This window comes from Macrosteles quadrilineatus, unplaced genomic scaffold (genome assembly GCF_028750875.1).
Source record: "Macrosteles quadrilineatus isolate MER2022 unplaced genomic scaffold, UCM_ALF_1.0 Scaffold_8__2_contigs__length_117827958, whole genome shotgun sequence".
Taxonomy (NCBI): domain Eukaryota; kingdom Metazoa; phylum Arthropoda; class Insecta; order Hemiptera; family Cicadellidae; genus Macrosteles; species Macrosteles quadrilineatus.
In genome coordinates this window covers 27,588,510-27,599,581 of record NW_026542601.1, presented here as the reverse complement: position 1 = coordinate 27,599,581, position 11,072 = coordinate 27,588,510, and the positions used below count along the sequence as shown (strand labels likewise).

General features: G+C 30.8%; 1 long non-coding RNA gene across 1 annotated transcript; it reads left to right on the top strand.

Annotated features, from left to right (window-relative positions):
- The first annotated feature begins 1,308 nt into the window (after positions 1–1,308).
- Positions 1,309–10,833, top strand: LOC129001861 (uncharacterized). Its single transcript, XR_008491503.1, has 4 exons — positions 1,309–1,382; positions 2,105–2,161; positions 2,736–3,371; positions 10,647–10,833. It is a non-coding gene; the product is annotated as an uncharacterized LOC129001861 (long non-coding RNA).
- The last annotated feature ends 239 nt before the right edge of the window (positions 10,834–11,072 follow it).

The following is an 11,072-nucleotide window of genomic DNA, read 5'->3' as shown; positions in this document are numbered from 1 at the left end:
TAAAGAAAGTTTTCAATTGTATAGAGTCGTTCGTTCAGCAGTACATTTTTTATTTTATTTTTAAATTTAGTTTGTGGCAGTGACTTTGTATTTTTTTTGTGATAAGTTAATAGAGCTTGGTTGACATATACAACCAGTTTTTCTGTGAAGCACTATACTTGTAATGTTTAGCTTTTAAATTAAATGTGTTCTATGTATTACAAGACTAAAAATCAGCATTAATACTAAATAAGTCAAAATTTGAGTGGTCATAACATTGAGAGTTGATTTTTTTAGAGAGAGTAGAGCGTTAAGACCCGTAAATTTACAAATAAAGATTTAGAAGACTATATGGGACATTACAAACTAACCTGATTACTCTTTTTTGCAATATAGACAGTTTTTTTACAATATGAACTAGCTCCCCATAAAACATTACCATATGTTAATACACTATGAATTTGTACATAGTAAACATTTAACAATACATAATTATTAACACTATGTCTTAATCTTCTAAGCATATATAAACCTTTGGACAATCTCTTAGCAATAAATTTACATGGAAGTTTCAAGGCAAATGAGAATCCAACCAAAGACCTCAAAACTTTAAAACAGTGCTTTCTTAAGGTTTTGAAAATTTTGTATTATAGCTAAAATACATGCCATACACTTTTTCAGTATTAAGTGATAGATTGTTACCAGCACACCAATACTGTAGTGTTAAAAGCCTAGAATCAAGTTTGTCTATAGCCTGCTTTGAGCTATAGACAATTTTTAGACCAAGATCATCTGCAAAAAAGACCATCAATGCCTGTTCTCTCAACACTAATCGTAGATCATGATATTGATACTAAACAAAATTGGTCAAAGTAAAGAGCCTTGTGGCACTCCATACTCTACCTAAAAAGTTCCATCCTCTTGAAAAAGTTCCATTTCCGGTGGTGGTTTCACTATTTATATCTGTACTTTGGTTGTCTCATTAACGTGTCATTAAATACTAAACAACGGTTAGTAAAAAAAGTAGTGTACTTAATACTGTAATATTAATAATTAGACAGAAATATTAATTAGTTCCGGTTTTTACTTTTGACAAAAGACAATTTAATTTAATCTATATTAATGCCCTCAGCAAAACAGTATTTATCACCATAAACATCCATCCACCATAAACGTTCAGATTATAAAATTGCTCAACTGAATTGTACATAAAACATTAATTATTTACTTTATGTGTAGAAAGATATTTATGATCAGATTATTGTAAATTGTCTTTTGTCAAAAGTAAGAACCATAACTAATTAAAATTTCACTTAGTTTTGATTAAGGCACTATAAAATAATATTTACTATTCAATTACAACTAAACGTAACAGACTTGTACAGAAATTCATCAGGGAAATGGTAAGATATTTGTTTTATTAAAACTCATAGTTGTAGAATTTGATAAGTGTAAGGTTTAAACTGGCAGGTTTTTTATCGGGTTTGTTACTAATTGATAGTAAAGAAACAACCGAATGATAAAAACAAAAGTGTTGGAAATACGTATAAATTTCAGAAACTAAATAGTTAAAATATATAAATTACATTTCAGGGCAAATATATATTGCACAGCAATGGTTAAAATGTAAGGATATTATTTCTTAAAAATAATAGGCCTATTTAATTCATATTTTTCATGAAATATAGGAGGCTATAGTGAAATATTATACTTAAAACTTACTTACGTATCGGGTGTATGTAAATTAAACTAACATGACTCCATATTTTAAGTTTCATTGATGTCGATAATAGTCCATATGCTTCAAATCCAATAACTATTGTACCTCTCCGTACTTATATTTGTATATTTTAGGTTTCAAAATTTTCATATTGACCATATATATGTTTGCAGTTGTTATAAAAGGTAATCTTATATTGTTAACTCAACAATGGAATGAAATAACCCTAATGCTGAATAAAACAAAAAACTGCTGAAAGAAACCAAGATCATAACATAGAGTCTAATGGTGAAGCTTCTATTAATATATATTTCTACATATTTAGTGACAATCCTCATAAGTTTTAATATCGCCACTGATTACATTCAGAGCTATGTAATTTTCTAAAACATGTTTTTATTACAGATGTCTTTTGTGTCAGCTTTTCTTGTGGCTGTCGCTGCATTCGTTGTATTACTTGATGTAAGTATTCTTGTAATAGTAAAATATAATTCTATTTCATAAGCGTTTATCTTATCCATCACTTAGTATAGCCTTTCCCAATTGTGATTTAAAAGCTAAATTTGGATGTGATTGATTAAATAATTAGTACATACAAATTTATACAATTTTGTTGTATGCTTTGAGTTAATTTGGCCAAACAATGCAAACGGTTTATGTAACAATATAAAAGGAAAAATGCAATGAGGACTATTATACGACAGTCAAACACTATCAAAGTCATGTAATGGCTACAGAAAGTTTCCTGTTTACGATATGCATGTTATTTATTTGTTTAAAAAACTTTAGACCATCATAAACCATAAAACACAAAGTGTCAACGGAAGAAAATATTTATCAAAACAAAGAAAACATCACAAATATATTTACTGATTTTCGTCATACCCAATGCAAAGTATACTTTTTAGTTATTGTGTTGTTTTGAGTTGCAATAAATTATGCCATTTTCATATTATTGTAGTGTCTTTCATTTTCACTAGATTAATATTATTTTAAGTATGGATAGTTTGTATCAACTAACTACTCTTATTTTTAGGGCACACCAGCAGTACTCTGCTTCGTTGGTCCCGACCCTCGTGAACTCATTGACCCTTGGAGTCAGCGACAGCGTGCAGGAAACAAATTCATTCTTTTTTAGAATAATATCTACCATATCACGATTTTTTATTTGTAAATCACGGTAATTTAAGTGTTACTATGTTTAAAAAAGAACTTTAACTTTCCAGATGATTTTTAAAATATTGATTTGAAAGGTGAATTTGAAGGGAATCCTGACTAGAGTTTTCCAGGGATTATTGCAATAATATAATACAACTCTAAAATACATATCGGATTTATTAAGCAATATTTAAAAAAGAAACAAAATCCATAGCTTCGGTGACAATTTCTGATACTTCCCAGTATAACCAGTGCAGAGGTGTTCTTTCCTGATATATCAATATGGATTAAGCTAGGTAATATATTATAATTCCAAGTATATTTTACTATTAAATCTGAGTTTGAAGAGAATCATGTTTTTTGGTACTGTATCATACAATATCAGTGTCTCCTGTAAAACAAAATCAAAAGGTGCCGATATATCAATACGAAGTACCTATGCTTTGAAATATACCGCCTTGCTCTAGAGAATTTCAAAGCCTACAATTAAATAACATTTTTTAACAAGAGAGAGGTGTATTTGCAAGTAAAAATTGCATTTTAAATCCTGTTAATATTAATAATAAATGATTTTTAATGGCAATGAATTTTTTTTATAACTATCAACAAAATAATTAAACATTGCAATGTGACGCATATTTTATTTAGACATTATAGTTAACTTAATCAATAATCAAGAACTAGCAGTCAATAATTGCATTATACATAGCACTGATACATCAGCGACTTTCTGATTGGCTGATGCGCCGACATTGAAATTTGTCATCACCCGAAAACACCCTTTACTGGAAGGATGTTACTAGTTTCCTTATTTACTTACAGTACTTTCGGCATTCTAGGAAGATTTGCCTTTACGATATGAAAAAAAAAATTTTAAAAATACGTAACATCACTAAGAGCACTGGATTAGTATACTGTGACACATTGAAGCAATTGATTACATTCCGATACTGCAAATACAGCTTCTCTACGTGACCAATTAAACTTAGACTAGAAACCCAACTCGTCGCTATCTGTTGTATCCGAGTCTGTACACTGCTTTAGTAGCTTGCCAATGATAATTGGTTCTCTTGAGTTATGTTATGAGTTCACAACATGCTGTGCTGAGTTTGCTTGAACATAAACTATTAAATAGAGCGAATGTAATTAATTGTGCTATACGAATATTTTAACTACTATGTTATTATATAAGTGGAGAATCAACCTATGTTGTAGGCAAGTTAAATATTGAAACAAGTCGGTATATATAGGTAAACGAAGTGTTGTGTTACTTTGGATTTGTTTTAAATCTTCACATAAATGCTAGTATGTTTTTAAAGACGTTGCATTTGCCCGTCCACATTTGCTTCGGACATATGGGTGGAGCTATCCAGCAAAGCAAAGGATGAGCTGGTACATTAACTGATCTATTGTTAACATTTAGTAGCAGGTACCAGGATCTGTACCCACGACATCACTGCCATAAATACAAAGTGCGTCAAGTTACTATCTAATCACCAATCTGTACTCTAACTGTTTTTGGACCAGTTGTGGATAATAATGGTTTCCACGTAACTACGATTAAAAACACACAATTTCCCCTAAATTGGTCCATACAGGTGTGTGTTATAATAACTATCTACATGTGGTGACCATGATTGCGTGCCAGACTGCACTACACTGAATGATAGAGAGTGTGACGGTATATACTGTTTGTCAAACCGGAAAAAAGCTGTAATGGTACATGATTACAATGATATTACATTCAGACAATATATGGGTTTTCTTTTATAGTGCTACACTTAAAATTTGTATTCAGAGTTAGTATTCAACTTACACCGCTGATTTAACAGTTTCTGTATGTGACATGAGCTTTGTGGCTCAAGATATAAGAGAACTATTTCTCACTGGATGAACTTAACAGGATTTTATCTTACCTGTGTCAAATTATTGTAAAAGTACAAAGAAGTGCTATGACTGAAATTATGCTATTAAAACATAAATACTTTAGTGTTAACTAAGAAAAAGTAGGGTTTTAAGCTACCTATATTATTTTACTCCAGAAGCTTCTAGTTTTATCTGGGATATCAATTGTAGTTATATTATCAATTAATAATCTTTTTTTAACAAAATTAAACTTTAGATTGAGAAGATCAGACTTTGGGTTGTTCCCTAGCGAAAAAATATAATTTATGCCATATTTAACACAACAATAAAATGTATAGGAGAGTTAATTCTATTGTGTATATTAAATAATTTAATGTTGTATTATTATCTAATAATAGCTTTGAATTAACAGGGTGTTTAAACTTTGCATATGGTAAGAAGCTATTCAATTTGGCAACGCCAGCCGAGCAAAAGGTAGCTGGTGAAATGAGAATCTATTGAACCATAACCAATATAACATATATTTTAGGATACAACAATGTTTATCCAATCAGTATATATGCTTACATAAGCCAGTTTAAATACGATTCTCACTGCCAACACCGTTTTAAAGATTTATGAACAATGTAAGTTGCATTTTGAAAATGTTTAATTCGTTGGCTACCTTATAATGCTGTTTTAAGGTACATTAAAATTTAATATTTCTACCGTGAGGCTGAAATTGGAATCCCAAATTCCATAAACAAACAATAATAGATCATTGAGTGAAATTAACATTAATAACGCTGTAATTTTATAGGTATAAGGGACGATGAGCCAAATATAGATGTAACACTAGCGACACCAGCCAGCCGGTTTCTAATTGTTTCACTAAGTATGATTAGTTGAGTGGGCTAGTTGTTAACTCTTACAAGTTCTATTTAATCTTTAATTTATACAAGCATATGACATATTTTAATTTTATAACAAATTGACATGATCCTTAAGCATTGTAAAGTTAGAAGCTAAACGTTTTAATACAGACCTCGTGCTTAATAATGCACATTTTCACTTTATTTTCGTCAAAAGAATACAAATATTCGTTTTATAAACACAGTTACACTGTTGTAGATGGACAAACATGTATAGTTTTTTATACTAATGAGGTAAATCATTAGGAATACTGGCAACAGAAGACATACTAATTGAAAAAGTTTGTTACCACACTCTTTTTTAGCGATTTTCCCTATAGGGAAGTAGCTATTACCGTAGGTGGCACGGTAAGACCTAGGCCCGGGACCGATTTATTTTTCATTTTGATGTCCCCAGAAGCCAAAAACACAATTCATTCAAATTTTTATATGTGTATATATATATATACGTCCGTGAACGCTATAACTTGTGTAATTTTTGTCCGATTTTGATGAAATTTGGTTGAAAGGTTTAAGGCGGGATAAACTTGAATGAGTTTGCGAACCAGCACGATCGGACCATGGGAACGGGGTTTTACGGGGGGTTTTATGGAGTAAAAAAATGGTTTTTCGCATTTTTGACCCTCAAAACACAAAATATCCCAATTTATCACTAGACCTTTTTAAATAGCTTAAAAAACAAATAGTTTTGTATGTCATAGTGTTTTTGTATGGTTATTGGTAACGGAGAAAATTAAAAAAAAATTGTAAATTTAAAATTCCCAAGTTATTCTTATGGAGAATATTGTAAAATGTTGTAGTTTGCCTGTTTATGGATATATTTTGATAAAACTTGGCAAATTTATTTATTTTATACTAAACTATTAATATTTTACTAAAAACCCCATTTTAACAGTTTCCTTGTAGCAGCAAACCTAGGGACTCGTTAAACCTAATGTTATTTAAATAGATTTAATTGAAAATCAATTCCGAAAAATCGAAATTCGCTTAGTCGGCAGGTTTACTGCGGTGGGGGTATTATTAATAAAAAAAGCTACAAACCAATATATTTAATTACACATTTTGCATTTGAAAATTGCACCCTGTTAACGTACTGTAAACATTTGTTTTAAATTACTCCTAAACACATATTTAATTTTAATTTCATCCATTTTAAACGTAATCATCGGTATGATAAACCGAAGGGTGGTTATGATTTGCATGTGAAAGAGAGGATTTGAACTCATCACAGCAGCAATGTGATGATCAAAGGCACAGCTCTCGTGTAGTCAGCATTGTTGGGTTCTCATCACAGGTAGGCGGGCATTGTGTGGCGGGGTTGAACTTACTTGCATCCATGTCGGAAATTGGAAATATTAAACTCTATAATATTCCTTGCGTGAACCAGCATTACATTTTAACACGAAAATGACTTTTTTAGTAGTGTTCTGTGTAATTAACCCTAAAAGAGTACCTCTGGCTGAATGGGTTAGGGAGAGAGATGTATGTTATAAAGCTCCAGGTACAATCATTGCCAATCAATTGTACGATTTGAACGTTTAGAGTTAAAATGGGGTCCAAACGTTCAAATGGGCATTAAGTCTTCTTATCCAAAAAAACCTGCAGCTCGTCCACCACTTACATGTACAACTTTGTTTTATGTCGTGCGTTTGTAGTTGAATCCGTTACATTATATTTTTTTATCAGAGGTCCAATGATGAAGGCTAATGAATAGAAATACCTAGAAAGAAAATAATTATTCTTTTCCAAGAAAAGTGTTTCCAAAAAATTTCCTTCTTTTCGTTATAAAGGGGGGCTGGAAACTATAATAAACTCAAATCATATAGAAGTTAAATAAATATAAAATAAATTTAATATATTTAGTTATCATTTTTCAGACAACACGTTACTGAGACAACAGTAAAAATAATACAGACGATGTCTTACTCAAACGGCCGGTCCGAGGTGGAATGGTGGTCTTGTGCTCTAAGGCCGGGTTCACACTATCCGTTTTCAACGGTCCCGTTTAACGGGGGCGTTTTTGACGGAAGACGCCAACACATTGTATTGAATTGGCGCGTTCACATTGTCCGGTTGAAACCGGAAGAGAAAACGCAACGCACTGTCAACCAGATGATGCTGCCGCGTGGTGGGACGACAGGACGTTCGATGCAACCGGACTAAGACGAAAAACACATTCAGTCTTGTGGGTGCGTTCACACTATCCGGTTGCGTTGTGCGGTGGTATTGAATCAACTAGAAATGTTTGACGTTGACAAGTTTATAGAAAATGTCCACGGCCAGCAATCACTGTGGGACAAGCAGGCAGAATCATATTCTGATAGACCTGCACGGAACAAGAGTTGGTTAGAGATTGGCCAATCAATGTATGAGGACTGGGATGGCGTACCAATCAAGGAAAGATATGCCAGAGTTAAAGTATTATTAAGTAAAGAAATTTAAAATCAGTAGGGTAAGTAATAGTGTAATATTATTAATTGGACCTAAATATTAATTAGTTGCGGTTTTTACTTTTGACAAAAGACAATTTTATTTAATCTATATTAATGAAACTCAGCAAAGCATTATTTATCAGCAAAAACATTATAATTTTATCGCATTATAAATTATTCTTCGCCTTCGTTGAGATTATAACATTAACATTATTCAACTAAGTTGTGCATAAAACATTAATTATTTACTTTATGTGTTGACATATATTTAAGTTCAGATCATTGTTAATTGTCTTTTGTCAAAAGTAAGAATCATAACTAGTTAACGTGTCGGTTTGTTTTAATTAAGGCATTATTAATATTTACTATCTATTTAATATTCGATTACAACTAAACGTAACAGACTTATACAGAAATTGATCAGGAAAATGGTAAGCTATTTGTCTTATTAAAACTCTTAGTTGTAGAATTTAATAGGCGTAAGGTATAAACGTACAGATTTTTCATCGGGTTTATTATTAATTGATTGTATAGAAACAATGTAATGTTAAAAACAGGAGTTGGAAGGACGTATACATTTCAGAACCTAAATAGTTAAGATATAAATTACATTTCGAGGCAAATATATCTTGCACAGCAATGGTTAAAATGTAAGGATATTATCTCTTAAAAAACAATAGGCATATTTAATTCATATTTATCATGAAATATAGGAGGCTATATTGAAATATTATACTTACAACTTACTTACGTATCGGGTGTATGTAAATTAAACTAATATGACTCCATAATTAAACTTTAACTGATGTCGATAATAGTCCATATGCTTCAAACGCAACAACTATTTGAGCTATTCAAGCTCACCGTACTTATATTTGTGTAATAATTTAAGTTTCAAAATTTTAATAATGACCAAATTTATATTCGCAGTTGTTATAAAAGGTAATATTATATTGTTAAACCGTTGACTGTAGTTTTCCAGCTTTGCTTATTACACTTTTTTTAAATTGGGGTTGATGTTCGCCCAGTATAAATAATAGTGCTACTATGATAGTGAATCTATTGACAAAATTAATTGTGGTAATAAGACTAAATTCAACAATCAATAATAAATAAAACTAAAAAATAAAAAAATAAAACAACAATAAATAAAACTCAACAATGGAATGAAAAATAACCGTAATGCTGAATAAAACCAAAAAAATGGTGAAAGAAACCCAGATCATAACATAGAGTCTACTGGTAAACCTTCTCTCAATATATATTTATACATATTTAGTGATAATCCTCATAAGAGTTAATATTGGCACTGATTACATTCAGAGCTATGTAATGTTCTAAAACATGTTTTTATTACAGATGTCTTTTGTGTCAGCTTTTCTCGTGGCTGTAGCTGCATTCGTTGTATTACTTGATGTAAGTATTCTTGTAATAGTCAAATATAATTATATTTCATAAGCGTATATCTTTTCGTGCACTTAGTATAGCCTTTCCCAATTGTGATTTAAAAGCTAAATTTGGATGTGATTGATAACATAATTAGTACATACAAATTTATACAATTTTGTTGTATGCTTTGAGTTAAACAATGCAAACGGCTTATGTAACAATATAAAAGGAAAAATGCAATGAGAACTGTTATACGTCAATCAAACACTATCAAAGTCATGTAATGTCTAGAGAAAGTTTCCTGTTTACGATATGCATGTTATTTATTTGTTACAAAAACTTTAGACTATCACCATAAACCATAAAACACAAAGTGTCAATGTAAGAAAATATTTATCAAAACAAAGAAAACATGAAAAATATATTTACTCAGTAAATATATTTACTGATTTTCGTCATACCCAAGGCACAGTATACTTTTTAGTTATTGTATTGTTTTGAGTTGCATAAATCATTCCATTTCCATGTTATTGTAGTGTCTTTGACTTTCACTAGAATAATATTACTTTAAGTATGGATAGTTTGTATCAACTAACTACTCTTATTTTTAGGGCACACCAGCAGTACTCTGCCTCATTAGTATCTACCGTTCAAATTACTTCCTTTTCCCTGGGAGTCACTGGAGTCAGCAACCGGGGCTATATAGGCCCGGTCAGCAACAGCGTGCGAAAAACGGAACTTTAACTTTACAGATGATTTATCAAATAGTGGGTTGAAAGGTGAATTTGAAGGTAATCCTGACTAAAGTTTTCCTGGGACTATTACAAATATATAATACAACTGTAAAATACAACTCGGAATTACTATACAATACTTAAAAGCGAATCAAAACCCATAACTTCGGTGACAATTTCTGATACTTCCCGATATAACCAGTTCAGAGGTGTTCTTTGCTGATATATCAATATGGATTAAGCTAGGTAATATATATTAATTCCAAGTATATTTTACTATTAAATCTGAGTTTTTAAGGGAAACATGTTTTTTGGTATCATACAATATCAGCGTCACCTGTAAAACAAAATCAAAAGGTGCCGATATATCAATACGAAGTATCTAAGCTTTGAAATACTAGAGCAACTATAGAATTTCAAAGCCTACAATGAAATAACAATTTTTTACAAGAGAGAGGTGTATTTGCAAGGGAAAATTGCATTTTAATCATGTTAATATTATTAATTTATCAAATTAATAATTTTTAATGGAAATACAATTGTTTTATAACTATCAACAAATTATTAAACATTACAATGTGACGCATAATTTATTCAGACATTATAGTTAACTTAATTAATTATATTAAAGTTAAAAGAGATCAGTGTTCGTGTACTTATTTTCCTTCACTAGCAGTCAATAATTGCATTAGCACTGATACATCAGCCACTTTCTGCTTGGCTGATGCTCCGAAATTGAAATTTGTCTTCACCCAAAAACACCCTTCACTGGAAGGATGTAACTAGTTTCCTTATTTATTTACAGTACTCTCGGCATTCTAGTAGGATTTGCATTTACGATACAATTAAAGAACGTAACAAAAAAAATAATAATAATAAATAA